The sequence below is a fragment of the Apodemus sylvaticus genome, chromosome 19 (genome assembly GCF_947179515.1).
Source record: "Apodemus sylvaticus chromosome 19, mApoSyl1.1, whole genome shotgun sequence".
Lineage (NCBI taxonomy): Eukaryota > Metazoa > Chordata > Mammalia > Rodentia > Muridae > Apodemus > Apodemus sylvaticus.
This window is the reverse complement of record NC_067490.1, coordinates 18,000,390-18,027,548: the sequence shown is the minus strand read 5'-3', so window position 1 is coordinate 18,027,548 and position 27,159 is coordinate 18,000,390. Positions and strand designations below refer to the sequence as shown.

Sequence of the window (27,159 nt, the reverse complement as noted above, 5' to 3'; positions counted from 1 at the left end):
GGCTGTTCTTATCAGCGTTATGTTTCTAAATTTAGGATCCAGATTCTGCATTTGCGACCCAGGTATACAATTCCTTCTATTGGGCCAGGGAGAGAGCCCAGGCGTGAAGCATGAGGACCTATGACCCCACATGCGTGTGAGAAGGGACCCTCTGCTTTGGGCTCCCACAATCCTTCAGATCTGAGCAGAGAGCTGTGCACTGGCAAGCCTTACCTTAACAAGGTTGGAAAGGTAAGGCAGGGACGGCAGCCGCATGGGGAACAGGGCAAGGACTGGAAAACTCAGCAAGTTCAGAAGGAGGAGGAGGCTTGGCTGTAGGCCTGAGGCCCAAGAACAGAACAGACCTTTTTTTTTTTTTTTTTTTTTGGCTCAGTTTCTCCATTATCATCAGCTGGTAGACACTTGGGGGTGGGGGGGCTTTGGAAAATGTCTGTACCTCGGCACCATGCCAGGTAATTAAATCGGAGTCTCTGGGGGGCTGAAGCCCAGGTTTGGTATGTTGAAAAAAAAATCTCTCCTCAAGGGATTCTACTGTGCAGCTGAGGCAGAAACCCCACCGATTTTGTTTTAGAGATCAATTATAAACCGGATCAGAATGCAGCCGCCAGGCATGGACTAGGGAGGAGGCTCGGTGGTAGTTGGCTTACCTGGCCCAGGGTGGGAGGGAGTCTAGGTTGCACCCCAAAACAAGCAACAGCAGCATCGCAGCTGTATTTTCCTTTTCTTAGGGCACTGCATGAGAAAATAGAAATTCGGGAAGAATATGACTAAAATGACGAGTGATTCCAGGTCTCTCAGAAACGGTGGCTCCCTAGAGAAGGTGGACAGACAGGAGCAAATGTCGTCCCCCGTCCCCCCCCCCATCCCCCATCCCCCCCACCCTCTGCGAGGGAGCAGTGTTTAGCATGCAGAAGGGATAGTCACAGTTTTCCAGAGAAAAGCCCTCAGGGGTTTCTACCAAATGGTTACTGTGATTTTTCTCCTGTGACTCAGAATATCACCCCAACCTTCCCACCCACGAGAAGCCATGGCCTTCGTGAAGGGAGTTTGATTGACGGGGGGAAGCGTTTTTATAGTCTATATATGCACCAAGCTGTAAAACATCAGCAGCATTGTCTTTTTATGCTTGTTTAGGTGTGTGTGTGTGTGTGTGTGTGTGTGTGTGTGTAAATATTTGTGTTGAAGTGTCAACAGAATAGTCTGGAAAAGTATCCTGGCCTTCCAATTGTGGGAAGCACTGGCCCTTAGCTAAACTGTCCCATGATGTCCTTGTTACATACTGTCCTGAGTGAGCCCCCCTTCTTTTCTCAACACCCTTCTCAGACCCCCTTCTTGAAACACAGCAGCATCCCGAGGAAGAGTTTCTCTTTATCCTTTGTTTTCTTGGTGATCAGACAAGAGGGAATTGTGTGAGAAGAGGTAATTTTCACCCCCATCCCTCTCCTCCGGCGGGAGTCAGATGTGTGAATTTCTGTTTGATTGTGTGATTCTCGACCTCACCCCGTCCCCAGCCTACAAGAGAGTCATTCCAAACCTGTACCCTGATCGCAGCTGCCAGTCCTTAGAGTTAGCTGGTTATTAACCTGTCCCAGAGTTGCAGACGGCCTTCCCAGAGGACAGTCTGTCGGGGTGCTGGTGACAGGGTATACATTCAGACTGGGAAGTGTGACAAATTGTGCCTGAGGTGGATAGAATTTTCTTTAAACACTTGGTCAGAGTCCTCACCTCTGTCATGTCTCTCTGTGTGCCTTGGCACACTGTCATCCCAGGTGCCCACGCATGGTTGGCATATGGTCCAATGACATGTTTGCACCGTGTGTGGCACTATCCTACTGAAGAGCTCCCTGACCTCCTCACCTTATCCACCCCTCCTGTCTTTTTTGTCTGGCAGTCTTGATTTTCTTTTTTCCTGTCTCCATGGTGAATGCTGTGTCATTAGAACCACACAGAATGCTGTGTGCACCGCCTTATCTGTCAGCAATCAGCCCGTGTGCCAAAAATACCATCCTTAGCCAGATGTGTTTAGGTGACTGTTCTGATAACTGTAAAGCCTTATGGGAAATAGTATTTCAGTTGTGGTCTAGGCAGGGTAATGATGTGTGCCGTGCGAAGTAAGGGGGTCGCTGATGATGCTTAGGTTTGGTGGGAGCGGCTCCCTTCAGACCTCGTGGATAGGAAAGGGTGTTCACCCTAGGAGAGGGAGGGGATCAAAAGCCAGGGTCTTCATCTGAAGGTGATGTGTTCAGATATATCCAGCCATTCACAGAGAAACGTTATCACTGTAGGGTAAAACCGATGTCAAACCTTGGGACTATTTCTGAGAGATTCATTCTCTCTCTCTCTCTCTGTTTTTTTTTGTTTTTTGTTTTTGTTTGTTTTGTTTTTTGTTTTGTTTTTCAAGACAGGGGTTCTCTGTGTAGCCCTGGCTGTCCTGGAACTCACTCTGTAGACCAGGCTGGCCTCGAACTCAGAAATCCACCTGCCTCTGCCTCCCAAGTGCTGGGATTAAAGGCGTGCACCACCACTGCCCAGCTGACTCATTCTCTCTTAAGCATGGGCCAGCTTTGTAGGTGCTGGACCCTGTGCCTCAGGTTCATGCCTGCTTTGGCCACTGGCTACCAGGAGTCCCCGAGCTGAGTAGACTCCAGTGCTTTCCTCTGTAGACTTGGAGTGTATTTACCTAGAATGGCTGTTAAAAAAAAAAAAAAGGCAGTGGTAGCTCACACCTTCAATCCCAGCACTTGAGAGGCAGAGGCAGGCGGATTTCTGAGTTTGAGGCCACCTTGGTTTACAGCGTGAGTTTCAGGACAGCCAGGCATACACAGAGAAACCTCATCTTGAAAAACAAAAATAAAAACAAAAAAAAAGAAAAGAAAAGAAAAGAAAAAAGAAAAGAAACAAACAAAAAAGGAAAGAAAGAAAGAAAGAAAGAAAGAAAGAAAGAAAGAAAGAAAGAAAGAAAGAAAGAAAGAAAGGAAGGAAGGAAGGAAGGAAGGAAGGAAGAAAGAAAGAAAAGATTCCCCCATTAAATCCTCCATGGAATGATGCAGATTTTAAAGCCAGGCTTATGATAGTGTTACACTATAATATACTACGTATAAATAGTTTCATACAAGTTAGCAGACATTTTCCTGACCATCCATACTTTAAGCCTCGCCATTCTGTTTGCGCTATGTGGATGATGACTGTCATCACTCGGAGTATGTGAGACTATAGGGGAGTCTTAGGGTTACAGGCAATACAGGCCATGTAGTGCTATGGTGGTTTGGAGACAAGCCCCTGGGCACGCCTCTGAGTGAACCATCTAGAAGACCTACTTATCTATGGGCAGCAGCAGCCCATGGGCTGGAGTCCCGGACCAAATCAAATGGAAAAGGCCGGCTGAGAACTGGCAGCGGTAGCTTTCTGCTTCCTGATGTGGATGCTGTGTGGCCAGCCCCCTCGAGCTCCTGCTGTGGTGGCTTTCCCGTTTAGGTGGACAATGAAATGTGTGTCCACGTGAGCCCTTTCTTCCTTAAGTTCCTTGCACCAGGGTACCTCATCACAGCGACCACACTGACATCTGATGCTGGTCTCGGTCTCTCTCTCTCTCTCTCTCTCTCTCTCTCTCTCTCTCTCTCTCTCTCTCTCTCTCGCTTTGTTTTGCTTTTTTTTTTCCGAGACAGGGTTTCTCTGTGTAGCCCTGGCTGTCCTGGAACTCACTCTGTAGACCAGCCTGGCCTCGAACTCAGAAATCCACCTGCCTCTGCCTCCCAAGTGCTGGGATTAAAGGCGTACACCACCACTGCCCAGGTATCTCTCTCTTAAACAGGAAGATGAGTCTCAACACCCACCCCACACCCCCGCACATTCTTTAGACAGTCTAAATGGTAGACTGTAACAGCAGGATAAATTCTAAATAACACCCTTCTAAAAGCCCCTGAAACACCACCTGTCTTACTTCAAGCCCAAGTAGAGACAACATGTCAACTTCTCAGAAGATAAAAGGATGCCTCTGATGGAAAGGAGATGCCTGGATCACGTTGTGCTTTTAGCAGTGAGCAGGCCTGGGCTCCTCCAAAATGCCACCGTTAACTCTGGAAGACCAGCTGTGGCATTGGTCGCATCCACCCGGGACAGAATGGGCTTTGGTGTCCACTGTTATTGCAGAACAATCCCGAAGACGTTCCCTTTTCTAGATGTGTTCGCTATTTTGTTTCGCTTTGTTTTGTTTTTCCCTTGCAGCACCCACCCCAAACTCAACTTCTTATGTCTTAAACTGCCTAGAGAAGGACCATGAAACGTTGTTTTTCTTTTCCCCTCTGGGTTTCAGAGTTGCCTGCTGTCTTAAATACCGCCTCTCTGACAGCGTTAGCTTGCTGAATCATTGTCTCTGCCTCTGGGAAGCAAGCCGCTCCTTCCCAAGGGCTCGCTCCTAGAGACAAGCGATTACTTAAGTATTAGCAGCTTAGGTGTTCCGTGGGTTGGCTTTTTTAGATAAACCCTTGCATTTGCAGAGGAAGTGTGCAGCTAAGCCCCGGAGGGTGGGGGCTTTCATGCCGGGTCTGCAGGGAGGAGTTGGGATGCTTTGTGTTGGGTGGTGTGTTAGGATGAAGCCATCCACTGTTGAGTTCTGAGCTGTGCTTGTGACTCCGGTTTCAAACCCTCAACTCTCAATCAGAAGCCCTTGCCCTGGAGCTGATGTCTATTTCAGAAAGACAAGCCCAGAGAGCTTTGTAGAGATGATAGCAGGTGTGTCTAAGAGACACACACGGGTAGACTTCCGTGATGGGGAGGCAATCCAGGCTCTTGGAATGAGGTCTCTTCGGTTAATTAAGGTCAGAGTCCATAGAGTGGATGCATTACAGTTGGTAGTTGAGAAAGACAGAGAGAGCTTTCTGGAAACAGTGTGAAATATCGTCATGTATCATTAATTAGTGCTGATGGGGAAGCGATCCTTCAGGAGGGGAGCCCTGGGATGGCGGCTAGCGCTGGAAGCAGGCGACAGTGATGGAGCAATAGAGGATCCCAGCAGGCACAGAAAGCAGCTAAGGTTGTAAGATCTACAAGATCCCCGGTGACACATCCAGGTGTTTGTCTGTCAAGTGAAAGTTTCTAGTTAGTACAGGACCCAGAGAGATTTGCTCAACCCCTGTCAGACCTTCTTAGAGGATGTGGAACGAATGAGAGTACAGACAGATATGCAGTTTATTTACAGACGTGGATACCTTTCAGATAAAGACAGCCCTGAAAATAACAGCCCAGCGTTTAACTCTCTGACTTAGAGACGAAAAGCTCTTAAGGATTACGGGAACAGACACTGCTGTGGTTTAAAATCACACACCTGTCCTTTGAAAGTGGAACCTAATACTCCTGTAAAAGTTAAAGATTTATTCTTAATTATGAGTATCTGCATTTGTCTGTGTGGGAAGATATATGCGTGAGTGCAGTACCCATAGTTGCCAGAAGATGGCGTCAGATTCCCTCGGAATTGGAGTTAAAAGTGCTTGTGAGCCCCTGATGTAGATGCTGGGAACCAAACTGAGGTCCTCAACTAAAGCAGTTAACAGTCTTCACGGCTAAGCGATCTCTCCAGCCCCCTCGGACCCTTCCAGATACAGTTAAGTTCTTTGTGGTATGCGTTTTGGTGACAAAATGTGTTGTCACCCACTTTGATGGGATGTATCTTCTGGTTTTAGGTCATTTCATTTTGTTTTGTCTTCTCTTTTCTGAGACAGACCATGAGGGTAGCTCAAGTTAGCTTGGAACTCACTGTGGAGACCAGGCTGGCCTCGAACTCACAACGTAGCCAAGGCTAGTTTAAACTTGCTTTTGCCTGCCTCTACTTCCTGTGTGCTGGGATTCTCGGCCTACGCCATCACATCTATCGTTTATATTTTACTTTGAATTAGGATAGCCTCACATGTTTCCAGGATTGCAAGGTGGCTCAGTGGTTAGAGGCTGCTTGCTGTCAAGCCTGACAACCCGAGTTCCATCCCCAGGATCCACATGGTGAAAGGAGAGAACCGACTCTCACAAGTGGCCTTCAGATCTCCACACACATGCTATGACATGCATGTGTGTGTATATCTGCACGTGTGTGCGCACGCATGTAGTCTCAAAAACCACATACGTCGCAGCCATTAACTCCGCCATGTTTCGAGCATGCACACTCACTTCACGTTCATCACATGACTGACAGGCCTGAAAGCAAGCACCTCATCTTCTCTTCTTCCCACAGGCCAAACTCCGGTGATGCGATTGTCAGTCTCATGGTGCTCTGTTTGAATTTATAACCCTTTTGACCATTTCCGGAGGCTCCCCATCGCTAGCTGTGTTTCCGGAAGCTTCCGGATCCCTGGCTCTGTTTCCGGAAGCTTCTGGATCCTTGGTTGTGTGTCCGGAAGCTTCCGGATCCTTGGCTCTGTTTCCGGAAGCTCCCGGATCCCTGGCTGTGTTTCCAGAAGCTTCCTAAGGATCCGGAAGCTTCTGGATCCTTGGCTCTGTTTCTGGAAGCTATCCGATTGCTGGCTGTGTTTCCGGAAGCTTCTGGATCCCTGGCTGTGTTTCCAGAAGCTTCCGGATCCCTGGCTCTGTTTCCGGAAGCATCCGGATCCTTGGCTGTGTTTCCGGAGTCTCCCCATCACTGGCTGTGTTTCTGGAAGCTTCCGGATCCCTGGCTCTGTTTCCGGAAGCTACCCGATCGCTGGCTGTGTAGTGGCTACTTTTATTTACATTTACATTTTCCGCTCTTGCTTTCTATGTCTCCTCTTCTCTCACCCATTTTTCCAAAAGTGCTCCAGGCCGTTCATTAGGAAAAGCGGCTGCCTGCATAGCCACGCCAGGCACACAGTAGGACCCTCCTGAGGAAGGAGGGGGTGAGTTGTAGCTTTTAAAAAGGAAAACTATGGAAACATCACTTTAGAATTATAGCACCAGCGAGCTTCTAGGCAGCTGCATTCTCCGAGTCGCTGTGATGGCAATCCACACCCATCAGAGGCAGCCAGGTGCCAGTGGAAAAACACAGCGTACTTCCGTTCCCTGGCAACGAGGGTTCAGCCCGGTGCACCGGAAGATGCTGACTCAGGTCTTCCACGGCATCACACCTTGCCTGGAAATCTGCCTGCGTGGAGAACAGCAGCAGCCACAGCTGCAGCCGCAGCCGCCAACATTTTCTGTTCCTTGGATGTGCCAGCCAATGTCCATAGCTCTCTCTTTAAATCCTAGCAACCATTGCTAGCTACAGGATCTGTGGGGGCCTGGGGAGAGAGCACCAGCTGCTCCTGTAGTGAACCCAGGTTTGGTTCCCAGCACCCACAGGGCGGCTCATAGCCATCTGTAATGCTAGTCACAGGGGATCTAGTGCCCTCTTCTGGCCTCTGTGAGTACTGCATGCATGTGGTACATGCAAAACACCCTTACACACAAGAAATACAAAGTAAAACAAATTATAGATAGATAGATAGGATCTTGAAGCCTTTTTTTTTTTTACATGTGAACATAAGATAAATAGATCACCTAAGGCCATTTAGGAATTGGCACCCAAGCTGGGCGTGGTGGCGCATGCCTTTAATCCCAGCACTTGGGAGGCAGAGGCAGGCAGATTTCTGAGTTCCAGGACAGCCTGGTCTACAGAGTGAGTTCCAGGACAGCCAGGGCTACACAGAGAAACCCTGTCTTGAAAAACCAAAATAATAATAATAATAAAATAAAATAAAACAAAAATAAAAATAAAAAGGGAATTGGCACCCAGATCCCCGTGGGGCCGTGTTCCGCCAGTGGGGCCAGGCTTGCCCAGCAGGGTCATATTTGGCTATGCACATCTTCTTCCCAGCTCACAGTTGACTGACGCTCCCAAGACTCACCTGGTCACTGATAGGAACACAAGACTAGGAAGAGTGGGGGGCAGAGATGATTCCAGCATGGGAGAGAAGCACTTTCTATCAATGCTGAAACAGAAGCCATGGCCTGGCAGGAGGCCCTAGGAAAGAAACTAGGAACCTACATGTTCTGTCTCACTCCTTCTGCAACTTCTCCGTTCTGCAGCCTTCACTGACAAGGGCTGACAGGGGAAGGCCGTCTCCCTCAGGTTCACGTCAAGACTCGTCAGAGGGTGGACTGGAGAGATATAAGTGCGGTTTGAACATGAGCAACCGAGGAATATTCCAGGCGTGAATTCCATCAAGCCGGTTCCTTCTCCCGTGTTCTCTGACACGTATGTCTTAGCATGGTGAGCGCTAATGCTTCTTCCCAGTACTGGGCACCATTACTTCCTTTGTGTAGAGACCATGCCCACCGCATGTGGGAATTTCGCACACCTTTATGAGCCTGGCTGTCCTCATTCATCCTTTTCTTACATCTGCAGCTTAACTGTAACATCGCCCATTTCATCTTCCGTCTGGAGGGCGCTGTATCTTTACCCCAGCGAAATATTTATGACAAGCATCGCTAAGGACAAGGTAGAGAAATGCCACCTAATCCCAGGGGAGGGGATGCCTATTGACTGAACTTCTAAGAAATCTGCTGCTTCCTTGAGTGATCGGCTCCTAGAAAGGAGATCTTCCGATTCCTGGTCTTTGGCTAGAAGAAAAGAGAGCTCCAGAGGAGTTTAGCTGATAGTCAAAGATGCAAGCAGGCAGATTGGCATGCGGCCCGGGCCCTAGTCCGTGGTAGACCAAGACAACACAACAACACACTGTTAGTCAAAGCTTCGTGGTAGAAAACACAGAGTCAGTTTTAGAGACCGGGACGTGGGTGGCTGGTGACAGTCCTTGAATAGAGTCTTCGGGACAGAGGAGGACAGGAGACAGGCCATGTTGGCTGGTGCCGGTCAGAGTGCTGCAGGGACTGGTATAGGATCGCCCTAATGGTGGCCACAGCACCATGGGAACTCCCAACAAAGAGATGGACAGGTAGCCAAGACAGCAGATGTTTCTATGGCTTCAAAATGATCTTTTATAAACTATTCTATAAACTCTAATAAACTATAAATGTTGCCATTCTAAAACCCTTCCGGCATCAACATCCATTGGCTGCCTTTTTGCCTCTAGGTTTCAGTTCTGCTCATTTTTATCATCTATGGTGGATTCAAGAGTCTCTTGATGTGGCAGGGTGAGAGGTCAGTGGTTTCTCTTCAGAACTGCTTGCCTGTATCGGGGATTTTTCAATTCTCTGTTGCCAAAGCAGAAAGAAAAGGGTGAAATATAAGGCAATTGTTATCCGCAATGTTCAGCTTGAAATTATGGGGTAAATTAAAGCAACCATTATTCTCATTAATTAGTTTTATAGTGTGGAAGCTCTCTAGGATAATTGGATTGTATGCAGTATTTTTAATAATGAAGCCCCTTTTATTCTGATTTTGTGTATTGGGCTTTCTTTCTTTCTTCCATTCTTTCTTTCCTTTTTTTAATTTTATGTACCTGGGTATTTTTTTTCCTGTGTGTACATCTGTGTACCATGTGTGTGCAGTGTTCATGGGAACTAGGAGAAGAAGTCAGGTGCTTTGGAACTGGGGTTACTGATGGCTTGTGAGTCACCACGTGGGTGGGGTGCTGGGAATCGAACCTGGGTCATGTGCAAGAACAGCTGGTGTTCTCAACTGCTGAGCCACCTCTCCAGTCCTGAGCTGGGCTTTCTTATTAAGATTCCGTTAAAAGATATTGAAACAATAGCAGCAACAACAAAACCCATTTACACACACAACCCCTGTCTTAGTCAGGGTTTCTGTTCCTGCACAAACATCATGACCAAGAAGCAAGTTAAGGAGGAAAGGGTTTATTCAGCTTACACTTCTGCACTGCTGTTCATCACAAAACGAAGTCAGGACGGGAACTCAAGCAAGTTAGGAAGCAGGAGCTGAGTCAGAGGCCATGGAGGGATGTTCCTTACTGGCTTGCTTCCCCTGGCTTGCTCAGCTTGCTTTCTTACAGAACCCAACACCACCAGCCCAGGGATGGCACCACCCACAAGGGGCCCTCCTGCCTTGATCACTAATTGAGAAAATGCCTCACAGTTGGATCTCATGGAGGCACTTCCCCAACTGAAACTCCTTTCTTTGTGATAACTCCAGCCTGTGTCAAGTTGACACACAAAACCAGACAGTACAACCCCCCAAAAGAGTATCTTTCTTGCTGTGCCATGGGACAGATGTAGTTTCATGCCAAAACGTAACTTGTTTCTATGTAAGAATATGGTCGCATTTTCCTGACTTAATCCTTTTGACAAGCCTTTTGACTTAAAAGCCTGCTTGATGATTTCATTAGCTACAGTGTAAGGTTTAATAACACCTTCTTTGGCTGCTGTTGTTGTTTTAATTTTTATTTTTCTGGTAATAATTCCTTCAGTGTGTGCTTTAGGCACAGAAAGTCCTTGTGTGAACTCCAGCAGTTCCAAGCAAGGCGAAAGATCTCATCTCCCGGACGGCCAGGTCAAGTTAAGCTCCGCAGAGGTACCCTTTCGTTTGTCCATTGAAAGCATCACCCAGGATGCCCTACTTCATGCCAAGGCAAAAGGTGACCTATTTTTGTCCTGGTGCTTTGAATGGGCCTTCTTTCTGACAGGGGCTGCCCCGTAAGCTGACCTCCCTGGCTTTCCTCCCCGTTGTAAGGGAAATGTTCTTCCTGTCCTTATCAGTGGCTGGTTCCAATTTCGTGAGGCCCGAGTAAGCTACCTCGACCCAGGCAGTATCCTAAGAGGCTGGCGAGGCTGCCTTTGATAGGAACTGAAGGGCCCATCTGCAAGATGAGAACGATGTCGTTCTAGTCTGTCTCCTCTTCCTGCTTCCTTTCTGGGGTAGTGTCCCCTCCCTGCTCTGTCCCCTCTTTCTGTCTCCTCCCATCTTGTTTTCCTGTGGCTATGAACAAACGTTTGAATGTCACGGAAAGACGGGGAGCAGCGTCTTCAGGAGATGCGGGCCTCTCCTCCGGAGTCAGCCCCAGAGTTTGCTTCTTATCATCCAACTGCTATTATGATTCGGGCTGGGACAAAAATACATCAGAGGCAGCCAGCTCCATGGATGTGCTTTGAGAGAGGTGGGTAGGGATGATTTTAAATAGACCTCATTTGCACAGCAGAAAGGGGAGCCCAGCTGTGTGCGGTTGCTGGGCTTCCAGTGATGACAAGCTAGACCTGCCGTGGGGAAGATGGCTCAGTCAGGAAAGGACCTGCCACACAAGCCAGGGGACCTGCGTGGGAGCCCCAGCCAGCCGCTGCATAAAAAGCCAGATGTGGTGACAGACAGTTGCAGTCCCATCTCAGAGGAGGCGGAAGCCCGAGGAGTCCTGTTGCTCATTGGCTAACCAGTCCAGCCAAATAGGCAGGCGTCAGTATCCATGGAAAGACGTCATCTCAAACACGCATGGCACCTGAGGAGGAATAGCACCCCAGGTAGTTCTCGGACCTCTTCGTAGATATATATCCCCCACAAAGACAGAAACAAAAACCCACAAAGAAGTCATATTCATCCCAAATGTATTTCTAAATTTTCATTTATTTTTCTCCTGCACTGTCCTGTTACCAAACAGTGTCCAGGTTTAGATAAACCAGTCCCAGTCCTGATGAGGCTATCCGGCGTTGCTGGGAACATTTGGGCATGAAAATTGGATAAACAGGGGCTGGAGAGATGGCTCAGCAGTTAAGAGCACTGACTGCTCTTCCAAAGGTCCTGAGTTCAAAAACCATATGGTGGCTCATGTGCTGGGCAGTAGTGGCGCATGCCTTTAATCCCAGTACTTGGGAGGCAGAGGCAGGTGGATTTCTGAGTTCGAGGCCAGCCTGGTCTACAGAGTGAGTTCCAGGACAGCCGGGGCTACACAGAGAAACCTTGTCTCAAGTCCCACCCACCTCCAAAAGGATAGTGACATCATAATACTCCAGAAGCAATCACTGTCAGAGGTCCCAATCCTGTTTGACAGTCCTTTCTTTCATTGCCTATTGAGTTGGTCTGTTGTCAAGAGAGGGTTCCTTTTCAGTGAGAGTCTGAGAGAAAAAGAAAAAACTAAACCCTTGAAGAGTCTGTCCCGGCTCATGTTCTAGAACCTACCAAAGCCCAAAGTCATTGCTGTTTCACTCTGACATTCCCAAGGCCCGGTTTGTCAGAGAGTCACCGATAAACCCGAGGCTTTATGTGAACATCCTTTGAGAGCAGAGTGCCACGGTGAACCACGGTGAAATTTAGAGTGGCTGGGGGGGGAAAAAAAAACAAAAACCAAAAACAAAACAAGCTGTTCTGTGAAATGCTAAATCCGAACTTGGGAAAGTTAGGGAGTTATGGAAGTAGGCCCCGGGGCTCGCTCTCCAGAGAACATCCATCTACAAGTGGTGAGGGAGGGAAGAGGCCTACTCTGTGCAGTCAGTCCTCACCAGCACACTGTGGCTGCATGTCATTGCTATCGATTCCTGATGCAGGAATGAGTGGACTGGGGGCGAAGCAGCTGCCTGAGGTATCCGTGGCTCGCTACTGTGGAGACCAAGATTCAAATTACAATGGCTCCTTTTCCTGTGCCTTTTGCACTTCCCCTAGACTTCATTTTGATGAGTTTTCTTGGAGGCAAACAGTAACTTTGGCTAGTTGAGGAGTTTGGGCCCCACTGCGGAATGGAATGGAAGTTGACAGTGCCTTAGGGACCCTTGGGAATATCTCAGAATGGTTTCTGTCCTTCCCTCAAAAGCTCTGAGTGGCTTCTCCTCCTTAGCTCTGCTCACAAGAAATTTGCTATGAGCCCTTCCTTACGATGTGAGTAACAAGAAGAATAAATTAAGAAACTTCAGACTCCAGGCGGTGGTGGCGCACACCTGTAATCCCAGCACTTGGGAGGCAGAGGCAGGCGGATTTCTGGATTCCAGGCCAGCCTGGTCTACAGAGTGAGTCCTGGGACAGCCAGGGCTACACAGAGAAACCCTGTCTTGAAAAACCAAAAACAAACAAAGAAAAAAGATTCAGACTCCCAAGTCTATAGGTAACTTGCCTGCAATTTAAATTATAGATATAAATTTAAAGTATAGGTTAAAATGTGATATATATATCTGTGTGTATGTATGTATATGTATATGTATATGTATGTATGGCATAAGCTTGAATTTTCTAGGTGTCAAGATAGAATTGGTGACATATTTCAGGCAGTATTTTGTGACAACTTCATTGGGGACTCATTTTTGGTGCGAAGCAAACCAAGCACAAGGCTGTCTTTGCCCCCTTGTCTTTAAGGGCTTTTAAAGACATTTATGACAAAGGAAGAACGGTCTCCAACTTGCCTTTCCAGTTCACTTGGGCTGCGCTGGACTGGGTGTGTGTGTGTGTGTGTGTGTGTGTGTGTATGTGTGTATCAAAACTGTTGAGCCAGCACTCCAGGTTGTTTTTCCACTGAAACAATCCAGCAGAGGACCTAGGCTGGGGCCCTGGTCTTTGCTTCCTTCTTTGGGCGTGGCTCTGACATCTCTGCTACACTTCTCTTCCAGAGGGTTAGGTTGCACCCCTTGCCGCATCCTCTCTTAGAACCCAGATCCATGGAGAGAGGACACCGTAGGCCGCCTGAAATGGTGCCTGTTGCTTAAGAACTCGTTGGAAGCATAGGATCCCGGTCGGCTCTTGAAGCCTAGCCACTGTGTGTTTCTGCTCAAGAACCTCTGCCCGAGGTGCAATGTCAGTTGCTCTGGTAAACCACCCCCCCCCCCAAGCCAGTGGCGCCAAGGGCTACACAACGTGGTTAGACCAAAATCGAAAAGGCTCCCGCTGCTTTGGGTGTAGGCAGCAGAGAGACGGTACCTTGAAGTCCATGCCTGGGACGGGAAGGTGGAAGCCTGCTCTAGGATGGCGGAAGCCTGCTCTAGAGCTTGCAGCTCAACGGGGCTTCCTTCGGTCCTCACTGCTAGGGCTCTGTCTCACCATCTTACCGCCCCAAAGCACAAGAAGTTCCACAGAGCTAAAGTTAACACTGCTACAGTGGGCTTTGCAGAAGCACGCTCGGTTTCCTTATGCTATTCTCCTCCGAAAGCAAGTCCTTCTGCAGAATTCAGGGATGAGCCTGACTCTTGGAGGCGACTGTGGGTTTCGACATGACCTTGCCGCGGGCATGTCAATGGATTTTTTTTTTTTCAGCGAAACCTTTGGGGATGTGTCTGTCAAGTCCTTCAGTGTTGGCAAAACCCACTCGGTTTCTCAAGTGACTTTTCTCTTCCGGGCAAGGCTGAAGGGGGATGTCAAACACATCAGCCATCAGCCAGTCATCAGAGTAAACAGCCTAGAGACTCACACAAGCACTTGGAGGTGCTCAGAGGCCACGATGCGATGGCGGCATGCCAGTGGATGTGACCCAGCACAGGGAGTTTGTGGGAGTCCGGATATAGCGGTTCATGGGAGTGTGGAGAGACGAGGAGAGCTAGGAGGCTGTGCTTTCTCTGGTGTGTGTGTGGTGGTGTGTGTGTGTGTGTATGGGAATTCTGCGGTGCTTGTGCACCAGATGTTTTGAAGCACTCAGGTAGCTTCTGTGGTACCTGAACCCCAAGTGCTTAAGAGACCTCTCCACAGCAATAGACAGAACAAAGGAAAGGTGACTTGAATTTCCGTTCTAACTTGACCCAATTCTAGAACGATGACTTTGGCTAGTAACTGAAAATTCCATCTTAGATGCTTCCGGCCTGACTTGGTTTACCAGTCATATATGTTTGCGGGGAAATGCTTCTATGAACCGCAGGTCGATTGGCTTAAACACTAGACGTAGATGGATGGCCTTGTGGTCCTGGAGGAGCTCACCAGTGTAGTCACCTGGGGAGATGAGCAGCAGAGGCAGGTCCCCGCTTGTCACCTGGCTTCCGGTGTTCCATGGATCTTAGATCTATCGCTACCGGCCATGTCTCTGTGACACAGCAGGACATCATTAGTTCATGCAGGCGCCAGTCTTAGTCCAGGGTCCAGGAAGATGACTTAATGGTTAAAATGCTGGCACTGTGGAAAGACCAAAATCTAGATCCCCAGAACTCATATAAATGCTGGGTGTGCAGAGTAGCCCTCCTGAAGTTCTATCCTTAAGAAGAAAGAGGCCAGAGCAAGCTGGTCAGGAAATGCTAGCCTGATTAGAACATTCTGGGTTTGGTCAAGGGACCCTGCATCTGAATAAACAAACAAATAAACAAATAAATAAAGTGAAAGAATAATTGTGGTGTTCTGTGGCCAACCTTGTCCTTTCACATACTCATGTACACGCATACACACATGCACACACACATGCACGCACATGCATACATGCGTACCTCCACATGTACACAAAGACACGTGCACATGTACACACATGCATACACATATACATGCACCCATATGTGCCACACATACACATACATGCACACACGTGACACATACACATGCGCACACATTATTATGTACTTATATCATGTATACACACATGCACACACATACAGCCATATGCATGTATAATGTGCACACACATGTACATGTACACACATACACCCACATGTACATGTACATACACATATGTGCCCACATGCACACACATACGCATACATATTTATATATCATACGTACATACATATATATGAAAAGGAGACACAGACAGATGGATGGATGGACAGACAGACAGACAGACTTATTCCAATCAGGTCCCCCCATGGCTGCGCTCATTGCATTGGCCTTTGGAAGGTTGGTATTTAACCCACTGTGCCTTTGGCACTGCCCCTCTCCCTTACTCATGCCAGAATAAAGGGAATTAAAAAAAAAACCCTGCACACAAACACTTTGTGAATTAGGATACGCTACATTTTTATCTGCATTGCTTTCTAACTCAGAGGGCTTTGAAAACCTGTTCCGTTTCTCTTTTGTAAGTCCCTCTGCTATCCCTGAAGTCTGCCATGTTCTGAGCTCCAGCCATCTTTCTAGATGTTTCTCTTGTATCCCCTGAGGTATGGTTTGCTGTGGTCAGAGAGGTCACGGCTTCTGTGTGCTTCTAACCACCCATCCTCCTGCCTCGCGCAAGCACCCTTTCCTCTCCCACTTGCCTCTTCCATTTACCACTCCAGGCTGGGGATAGCCCCCTCTAACTGGTCTTCTCACAAGCTGATATTTTCCCAGGGTGAGCTGAAGCTAGCACCTCAGGTGCTTTGAAACCATTTACAACACTAGATCTGCCCTGGAAATTGACAGACACCACAGTCTCCCCTCTTTCTCACCTCGAATTTTCCCATCCTCACATTTACTGAGCCTGCTTGGGCCCAGGAGGTGTGTGGTAGGGTCACTTTACAGAGGCGACTAGCTTTCCCAAAGTCATATAGCTTGGAAGCAGATCCCAAGAATCTGGCTCTGTAACCTGAACTCTAGGCTTTTGCCATCCAGAAAAGCTGTCACTGTCGGCATGTGCCTGTTGGGTGACGGAGATATGTCCCGTGGGGCTGGCAAGATGGCTCAGCAGGTAAAAGTGCACATATCCCTGGAGACCCGAGTCAGATTCCAAAAACCATATATAAAGGTATAAAAGGAGGAAAAACCACCCCACAAAGATGTCCTTTGACATCAGAATATGTGAGAGAATATGTGTGTATATGCACACACACACACACACACACACACAAATCTGTTTGACAGAGTACAGAACACACACCATATCTCAAAAACTTATTTTGACAAACCTAATTTCTTAAAAAGATTTATTTATTTATTATATGTAAGTACGCTGTAGCTGTCTTCAGATACCCCAGAAGAGGGCATCAGATCTCATTACAGATGGTCGTGAGCCACCATGTGGTGGCTGGGATTTGAACTCAGGACCTCTGGAAGAGCAGTCAGTGCTCTTAACCACTGAGCCATCTTTCCAGCCCAACAAGCTTAATGTGAAGTGTCACTGTGACAGTTTATCTCTACTGAGCTGATGTCATTAAATTTTAGCTTTGTGTTGGAAGCTGGGTTCTAGGAAGTGGCCAAACCCCCTTTACACGTGAGAGCACTAGCAAACTTTGATGACCAGTCTGGATTTCCAACCTGATGGGATTTCAAATCACCTAGAAGGTGAACCTTTGGGTGTGTGTGATGCGGGGATGTTCTCTGAGAGGTTTCATTGGGAAGGGGAGACCTACTTAGTATGTTCGAAGCCCTGAATGAAACCAGGTCTGTTTACGGACTATGGATGTGACATGACAGCCTCGTGTGTTGTCGCTGACCCAGCTTCCGCACTTCGATGAGCCTCATCTTCCACACACCGTGAGCCAAAGCAAACATCCCCATTCTTAGTTGTGTTTGTCAGGCATTTCATGACAAGGAACTGGACCCTGTCCTCTTACCCTGCTGTCTCTGTCTCAGAACAGTGTGTACAAACCCAATGAGATCTACACAGAGCCTCATGTGGCTACCGCATAGAACATCAAGACACTTCCACAAGTCCCTGGCTTCCTTTAGTACCAACTCTGTGAAACTGGGCCTTCATTACAGACAAACATAAGCTCTTTGGTCAAACTGGCCATCCAGAGCATCATGGACTGAGGTTGGAGTCACTGGCCAAATTTTTTATCTCCAAATCATCTGTGAATATCAGTTACAATACATATGGGCACACTCAGTTGAGGTGGGCCATAGCTTAAAAGGAGAGATTTCAAAGGAATAGGAATAAGCCACTTCCGGTAAATACAAAGTAGGCCATGCTGGAACCCCCGTAGCTCTCCACAGTTGGCTGGCTGAGGTCACAGGAGGATCAGAGAAAACACACAGGTCACTATCACTGAGCCATCCCTGTCCCTGCCGGGCTGTCAGAGGAAGGAAGTGGCACAGCTGTGCAAATAGGTCAAACATTTTATAAAGTGGAAAACCAATAAATGTTACTAACTGAACCATCTCTCCCTCCCCCTCCTCCCCAACTCCGCGACCCCTGCTTGGTGTTTTAGTGCTGGAGTAATTCTGTTCCTTCTGACTGAAGGGAAAGAAAGGCTGTGAGAGAGTCCTAAGCCTCCTGACCGGTGTAAGGAGGAAATAAACTCTCAGTGTTTGTTGGTGTCTTATTTCTCCACCAGAGGGGTGGTGGTTTCCCTCCAGTCACCTTTGATACCATGGGCCCCTTCAGTCCTCCGCTCCCTATAGTAAGTAACAGGACTGTTTCCACTTTGCATCCACAGGCTATAAACACTGGCACCCAAGACGGAGTCTTGTTTTAAAATGTATCTATTTACTTACTTATCCTTGGGGGAGGGGTTTTCCTAGTCACAGGGTACATTTTGGAGGTCCAAGCCCTACTTGTAGAAGTCAGGTTGCACCTTCTGTGGTGTGAGCCCCAGAAATTGCTGGGTGGGCCACCTCTTCAGTCCCCAAGATGGGGGCCTTGCAGAACACCAGGGAGCTCTCTCCCAGCTGTGTGCACCTCGTGCTTTCTACTGTGATGCAAATGAATGAGCTTGGTGCAGGGCGCCCTGGGGAGCAGGGTCTACCTGCTGCTGCACTTAGTGCTAGTGTCAGGGTCCTCACCACCTTCAGCCTTCATTCCTCTTCTGAGGGGAATAAAACCACACAGCGTTGGAGCTGGGATTCTTAAGCAGTTTGGGAAGGCTCCACAGGCTGTAGTGCAGCAATGGAGTTTGTGAAGTGGAGACAGGCCAATCATCCTGGCCCACTTGGTGAGTTCGGGGCTGCTGAGAGAGCTTCTCTCTAAAAAGCAAGGCGGGCAGTAACTGAGGAATGAGACTCAGGGTTGACCTCTGGCCTCCACCCATATGTGCATCCCTGTCTACATGAACAGACACACACAAATGCACACATTACACATGCATGTTCTTGTGCACTCCCTCCCCACATACATACATGCACACATGCACATACACACATATGAATGTACACACACGTATTTACACACACACACATATATGCACATATGCACATGCAGACACATACACATATGCATTACATACACGCACACACATGCACGCACATGCATGTACACATGTACATGCACACATGTACATGCATTCATGCACACATACACGCACACACATGCACACATGTACACACATGCACACATATATGTATACATGCATTCGCGCACACGCACGCACACACTTAACACACACGAATTCACACAATTTGTAGGATAGGGGCCCTCCTCTAAGTCTACAGACTCTAGCTCAGCCTTCAGCTCATTTTACTGAATGCTTCCCAACCCCCTCATTCTGTTCATAGGAAGAAGGGTGGCAGGAGCCTACATTTATATAAGGATCAGGAGCAAGTGTCCCTTTCCGACATTAGCGGGGGAATGCGTGTGCTCAGTGCATTTTGCTCTGGGAACACCTCAGCTTGCAATGACCTTGGAAATCCCCGCTCAGTCCTTTGCACACAGGATGTCAAAAGCTCCTGTGCTCTTTCCAGAACAGCTCGAGCTTTCTCTCTTTGGCTAACCAGGGACAGATGAAAAGACCTTTGCTATCTTTTAGAAGCCTGTCTCCTTGGGGAGTATGCTTCTATCTAAAGTGGTCATGGAAGAAAACTTCTATTTTTGCCTTTTCTACAGACGAGGCTCTCCCTTCATCCTGATGCCCCTGTGTCACCGGCTGGTGTTTTTAGAAAGCTTTAAAGCGAAAAGCCCGCGTTTCCTGTACCTTTCCCTGCATCTATTTGGGGGAAGTCCTTTAGTCTTTGAACATCCAAGGCTCTCTTTCTCATCAGTAGAAATGGCTGTTGAGGGTTGCTGTGTGGAGTTTGGCAGAGCTTTGGGCCCTGGGAGAATGCCCAGTCTCTCACTCCTGTGGTATTTCCTGCCATTTGGTGGGGTTGTTTCCGATTACCTTGACTAATGGGTAAAGGTTTGTATTTTAGGCAGATAACTTCCTGCTTCCGAAGCGTTTCTCATAGGAAGGCCCAGCACTATCCAGGGTCAAGCAGAATTGCTCAACGCTTAAGTAAAGGCGCCTGAGTGGTGCCTGGCAGCCAGGTGCTTTCTGGCTTCCCTTCCACCTTTTAAAAGATGTTCTTATCAATGTTACCCGTGGTGACAGCGGGAGTGTCTGATGTCTTTCCTCTAGGTAACACCCACCCCCAAAAACCAACCTTTTGGTTGGGTCTGCATTCAAAAAGCTATCTTGTCAATGCTGTTTGAGAGACTCAGTCAGCTGCAAGGTCTGTAAGGCTCTGGCCCCAGGCTGCCTAAGAAGAATTCAGAAGAACAAGCAGGGAGGGAGAAAGGAAGAGGGAGGCAGGGAGGGAGGGAGGCAGGGAGGGAGGGAGGGCAGGTGTAGGGGGAGGAAGGGAGGGTGCAGGGAGGGGGGAGGGGGAGGGGAATGTCAACAATCGAGTTTTGATAAAGCTGTCACTGAGTGTCCTTTTCAACTGACAATTGTTGCCAGAAAGTCTCTGAATCCATCTTCATCTGGGACTCCTACGAATCCACACTAATCATAGGAATAGACAGACAGACAGAAAAATACCAGGTGCTCCCAAATTGATGCTGACCTCATCCCAGAGAAGCTGCTTTTTACCCCATTGGATGCGCATAGTCCATTCCGATAGATGAGAGAGTTTTCTGCTTGAAAGGGACTTCTCCTATTCTGTTCTTTGAGAAAGGTTTGTGTGTGTGTGTGTGTGTGTGTGTGTATGTGTATCTGCATGTGTATGTATGTGTATCTGTATGTGTGTATGTGTGTATGTGTATCTGTGTATCTGTGTGTGTATGTGTGTGTGTATGTGTATCTGCGTGTGTATGTGTGTGTATCTGTATGTGTGTATGTGTGTATGTGTATCTGTGTGTGTATGTGTGTGTATGTGTGTGTACCTGTATGTGTGTGTGTGTATGTGTATCTGCGTGTGTATGTGTGTGTATCTGTATGTGTGTATGTGTGTGTATGTGTGTATGTGTATCTGTGTGTGTATCTGTGTGTGTATGTATATGTGTGTGTACCTGTATGTATGTGTGTGTATCTGTATGTGTGTGTATGTGTGTATGTGTATCTGTGTGTGTGTGTATGTGTGTGTATCTGTGTGTGTATTTGTGTGTATATGTGTGTATATCTGTATGTGTATGTGTGTATGTGTGTATGTGTATCTGTGTGTGTATGTGTGTGTATCTGTATGTGTATGTGTGTATGTGTATCTCTGTGTGTGTATGTATGTGTGTGTATCTGTGTGTGTATATGTGTGTATATGTGTGTATATCTGTATGTGTATGTGTGTATGTGTGTATGTGTATCTGTGTGTGTATGTGTGTGTATGTGTGTGTATGTGTGTGTATCTGTGTGTGTATCTGTGTGTGTGTGTGTGTGTTTGGGTTCCTTTAAAAATCTGACCCCTTTATGGCTGAGAAGCAGAAAAACTCTTTACATTTTAAAACTCTGAATGAATAACCAAGCATAGGAAGGACCAGGGAACAAGAACACCAAGGTCCTGGGTTTGCCATGTGGTCGGAGTGTGCACTCAGCAGGTCCCAGGCTGCCTGCCGGTCCCTCGCTGCCGCTCTCGGAACAGAGGTTGTCCTTTTGAGAGAGTGGCTCCTGGAGACCGAACACTGCTGATAAATGCCAGTGGTGGCACTGCATACGCTGAAAACACATCCCATCCTGTGTCCCCTCCTCCTCTTCTAGCCAGTGAGACACCAGAGCCGCTGTCTGTCTTCAGCGGCTGTGTTCTGTCCCCGATTGATGTGCTGGTGGCAGACCCAGGAGACAAGACTGGCACTGTCCTGGGATCCTCCTTCCCTCATGACTCGGTTGAGTTAAGAAGGTGGGGCACCATGGTCCCCTGTTGAGGTGACCTTGAACCTGGGGGTTATACAGAAGTTCCTGCCTGGGGGGGGAACTGCAGAGATTTGGGGATCCCTGCTGATGTGACACCTCCTGGCATGATAAATCTTGTATGTACAGATAAAGTTTAATTTGTCTATGATGGAGTGAGCTTTATTTATTAATTTTATGTCTGTGAGTACACTGTTGCTGTCTTCAGACAACCCAGAAGAGGGCATCAGATCCCATTACAGATGGTGGCGAGCCACCATGTGGTTGAACTCAGGAACTTTGGAAGAACAGTCGGTGTTCTTAACCACTGAGCCATCTCTCCAGCCCCTCCCCTGGAGATTTTAAATCCCTGTTATCCACGGAAGTACTTACTACAACCCTATATGTCCCGAGCACTATGTCCTGTCTTTTCTTAAATGTAAGCATTTCAGATGCAACCTTTTCTTATGATTTAAAATATTTACATAAGTTGGAGCTTCTGACCTGCTTCAGAATCGAAGCTTGTTACAGGATAAAGCTAGCTCTGGAACACCGCCAGATGTCTTCCTTTTACAGCTATATGGTTATGACGATGGCAGACACTCACTTTTAAAACGTATAAAATACAAAAATATGTATACTGGTGTGTGCGCTCACATCTCTCTCCAAAGCTTCAGAAATTTATGACCATAAAAACGATCGATGCGGGATTTCTGCAGAGTAGCTATTTGATTGACTAAAACAACATGAAATTAGGACTTTTCAAGTGCTCTGTGGATGCCCACGACCTTTAGATGTTTACTTTTCAAAATTATGTTACACTAAGCCTCATAAAGAAAATCCAAGAATATTTTTTCCCCAGCATGCTCAAAGAATTAAAGGAACAACCGCTCCCCCTAGTGGCCGATTATAAATTAGCAACTAAAAGAAATTGCATTAAAATTCTAAACAGAGAGAAAAGCCCTTCATTCGGGATGAAGCACATTCTAAGGCTAGGCACTGGGGTACAGACTTTGTGCCTCCGTGTATTTCTAAGCAGTCCTTGCCCAACCTGCTTCTCCTTTTTCCTTTGGAAGTGTTACACACAAGCTTGTGGTTGATTTAAAGGTATTTGGATTTTTAAACTTGCGCATAGCAAGAGTGTATATTTTTGTTATGATTCTTTGACACGGGGGAGTCTCCACGCTCTTGGAACACAACAAATAGATGTGGCTACTGTCTCCCGATTTTAAGATCAAGAACCCAGGTCCAGCAGAGAAAGCGCCAACGCATTCTCCAGCTATCACTGTGGTTTACCCGAGACACTCCATCGGTGGGAGGAGGTGACTTCAGCCTCACAGCTCTGCAGAGTCTAGCCTGCTGCTCTTCAGGCATTTGGAGTCTGTATGGGGGGCGGTGCCTCGTATTGGGGTGCATTGCAGAATGGATCCGCACCCTGCATCCTAAGAGGCAAAAGAGAGTAAGGAGACTGAACCCCACAGTCCATTGCCAGGGCGCATTCCTGGGGACCTGAGATACCCACCCCCAATCTCCAATGTGCTCTGTGTCCTAAAGGTCTGAAGTGGCTCCAGATACTGCTACCCCAGGGTCCAAGCCTACACATCCAAACAGCAGCAACTTGTAACGGCTTTGTTTTGATCTCTCTCTCTCTGTGTGTGTGTGTGTGTGTGTGTGTGTGTGTGTGTGTGTGTTCATCTTGTACCGATGTGTGTCTGGTTACATGTGCATGTCAGAAACCAACCTTTAGTGCTGTGTTCTTCTGAAGCCCTCCATCTTGATTTCTGGGGTGTGGCTTCTCACGGCCTAGGGTTCACGGACGGCTGGCTCCACCGACAGGCCAGCTCAGCGCCAGGAATGCACCCTCTCTGCTTCTCTGGGGCTGGCTAGGTGCTTAAGTCATGTGGTAGCCCCCTTTACCTGGGTTCTGGGGACCCAAGCTTTTCTAAGAAGTACTTTACCGATGGAGTCATCTTCCCAGCTCCTCCTACGGTAGTTTTAGGTTCTTTTTTCTCTTTTAAAGTACAGACAGGGCCAACAGCAACAGTCTGGGACATTTTCCTATTAAAATGCATTTATTGCTTTAAAAGGGTGTACTCAGGTCTAGAAAGTTGCAACTTTCTAGTTAATACGTTTTTGGACACGTCTCTGAAGTTTTTTTTTTTTTTGAATGAGAATGAACCCCACGGTCACAAAGGACTAGAAAAGAGAATAAATCTCATGATAGAGAAAGCTAAAGTGGGCACGTCATAATACACTCTTAGAATTTTGAGGTTCACCAAATCCAGTTCCGAGTTAGCAAGTCACTGGCCGTGTGCTTTTGCAAACACTAGGGGGCAGTGTTACAGACCGCTGGGAAACTGGACAGGAATTACGATTTTGTGCTGCCCTTACAAAAGGGTACTGATGCGCAGGTGCTGTTCATTTACATCAGCTCCGGCTGTTTTCTGCATTCTGTTAAGCACTGGACATACTTTAATAGGAGCTCTGTCCAGGGAGTTGCTGGAGAGAGGGGGAGGAGAAAGGTGGGGAAGAAAGGAACAGGGACTGGGAGAGGGAGGGAGGGAAGGAGGGAGAGGGAGGGAGGCAAACAGGGAGGGATGGAGGGAGAGAGAGAGAAGAGAGAGGGAGGGAAAGAGAGGGAGGGGGAGGGGGAGGGGAAGGGGGAGGGAATGCTAGATGCAGGAATCCAGGCCACACTGCAGAAACTCTACCCTAACAGAGAGCCAGAGAGAGAAGCTCCATTTGTACAAACTCAGAGTACTGTTGTGTGCTGTGGAAACCATTCATTGCGCGGCAGTAAAAGAACTCGGATGTGCTGGAGCACAACCCTCCTAGGTGTTCCCGGCTCTCCCAAGCTTTCAATCCTCTTCCTCGTGTCTGGGCACAAGAAGTAGAGTGACGTTTTGGTTGATGGCAGAAATGGTAGCTCCGGAAAGAACGCCTGGACAAGGCAGAGGGACGGCTGGCTCTATGGGGAAGGCAGAAATGGCGGGGCCGGCAGCACATGGGTAATGTGTCGATGACAGAGGGAGGCAGAGTTTCCCACGACCCACCCTCACCAGACGCAACCACTGTCGGTGGAGCATCTTTTGAACTCTTCGCTTCTTCTGCCTCTACCCCTCCCATCTCTGGACTGCCCTCCAGTCTGGATCAACATCTCTGGCTCTGGCGCTTTGGTTCCTCCACGTGCTCCACCAGCTCCGGGGACTCACCATTACTTTAAACTGTTTGGGTCCTGTAACCCCAGAGCTGGGGACGCACACGCAGGCAGGTCTGAGAAGCTTACTGTCCAGCCCGTCTAGCAGGATCAAAAACTTCACTTTAATACTTGTCTCAGTTAGGGTTTTACTGCTGTGAATAGACACCATGACCGAGGCAACTCTTCTAAGGACAGCATTTAATTGGGGCTGGCTTACAGCTTCAGAGAGGTTCAGTCCATTATCATCAAGGTAGGAATATAGCAGCATCCAGGTAGGCATGGTGCAGGAGGAGCTGAGAGTTCTACTTCTTCATCTAAAGGCAGCTAGTGAAAGACTGACTTCCAGGCAGCTAGAATGAGGGTCTGAAGCCTATGCCCACAGTGACACACCTACTCCAACAAGGCCACGCCCACTCCAACAAGGCCACGCCCACCAATAAGGCCACACCTCCTAGGAGGGCCATTCCCTGGGCTAAGCAGATATAAACCATCACAGCCTCTTATTCTCATACAAATATAGACCCAAATGCACATGCACACACACACACACACACACTTTTTAAAAAATTTTTTTGCTAGATTTCTGTTGACACTGCCTATAACTCAGATTCCAGCCATCCAGGCACCTTGCACACTGGTGCTTTATCTGCATTCATTGAAATGGAAGATGAAACTATGTGTACATTTTTTTCCTTATGAGATATCAACATCAGGGTCTCACAGACTGAGGGAAGCTATTCCCCCAGGGCGTATTCCTGGAGCCCCTGACTCACTGACGCCCCTCACAGCCTTTCAAGAACCTGCCCTGCTTCCCACACCAGCCCTGGTGCCCTGGGTTCTTGTGCTAACTCCTCTTGAGACTCTCCCCACCCTCAAGGACAAGAAGATGAACATCACTGAAACCGTTCCTTCCATTCCTGGCTTCTCCCTCCTGCCTGAGCTGACCAATATTATTTATTTACTTAGCATAAACCTTCGGAGCAAGCAAGCATGTGAAGACTCTCCGACCTTTAAGAGTGTCCCGCGTTCCGTGGAAGGCTTCTGGAGCGCTCAGCAGGGAAGGACATATTGGAATGTCTTTTGTGCAGACTGGAAAAGCCTGTGTGCTGGTGTTAATTAACTTGATTTCTTTCTGCAGAAGTGAAAATTACTGCAAGTGTGTTTAGATTCTCACAAGAGTTGCTGAGCTCCGGGAAGGGAGGATGCCTGGAGAAGGGGGGAATTCAGGGAGGAATTAAAATCCAGTTAGGAAGCATCAGAGCTGAGTGTGAGGCCTTTTGGGGTCACTGGAAGCAGGGTTGCCATTTTTATCAGAAGAGAACTGAAGGGGGTGGGGGAGCAAAATGTGACCCGAAACCACGCAGCCAAGCTTACCTACCGTCTTCTGGAGAGGAGAGTCAACTCTTCTCATAGAAATGACTCAACTGTGTCTCTGCTTTTCAGTAGAAGGTATGTGTGTGTGTGTGTGTGTGTGTGTGTGTGTGTGTCACAGGCCTGTGTGTGTACATGTGGCAGGTGGGGTACTCTCCCTTGTGTGGATGTTGACACCTGGGGTGTTTTTTGAGTCAGGATCACTGAAGCTGGAGTTTGAGTTTCAGGTAGACCTACCTGACCAGCGAACCCCAGGATCCTCTCATCTCTGCCCCCTCAGCATTGGGGGTACAGGCATTCCACATGGGTGCTGGAGAATCGAACTTGCGTCCTCATGCCAAGCAAAAAGCACTTTTACCCACAGAGTGTCTCTGCCCACAGCATCTTTGTATATTTGTGAATTTTGTTTTGTTTTGTTTCTTTTCACTTTATTTGGTTTTGAAACAGGGTTTCAACCTTAGCCTAGACTGGCCTGGAACTTATAGCAATCCTCCTGCCTTCACCACCCAAGTTCTGGGATTGCAAACATGAGACACCATGCCTATGTAGAGAACCAGCTTCGTCTAGAATTTGCTTTTATCCCCAGACTGGATGATATCCCTGAGGCTCACCAGGGTCTTCGTGGTCCCTGCTTCCATTGTTGAAGGACCACAAATAAATGTTCTCTATAAACAAAACAAAACAAAACAAACAAAAACCAGTCTCTTTTCTCCATTTGTTTTGGTCTCTCAGTTTCAAGTCTCCTTGGTCTCTGTGTGTCTGAGACTCTCACGATAAGAAAAGACACATGCTCCTTAGGGCAACCATGGTACCTCCTACAAGCGGGAGATCCTGAGGTCTTCTGGGAAGATCTCAAAGCATGCTCCTGTTGCTCTGGGGATCTTCAAAGACATATTCATTCTGTGGAATAGCTGAGGTGATTTTTTTTTCTC

The 27,159-nt window shown here is 47.9% G+C and overlaps 1 protein-coding gene across 7 annotated transcripts in view; it reads left to right on the top strand.

Moving 5' to 3' along the window:
* Positions 1-27,159, top strand: part of Ank3 (ankyrin 3) — a 600,128-nt gene that overhangs the window by 208,766 nt on the left and 364,203 nt on the right. The gene's annotated exons all lie outside the window — the stretch shown is intronic.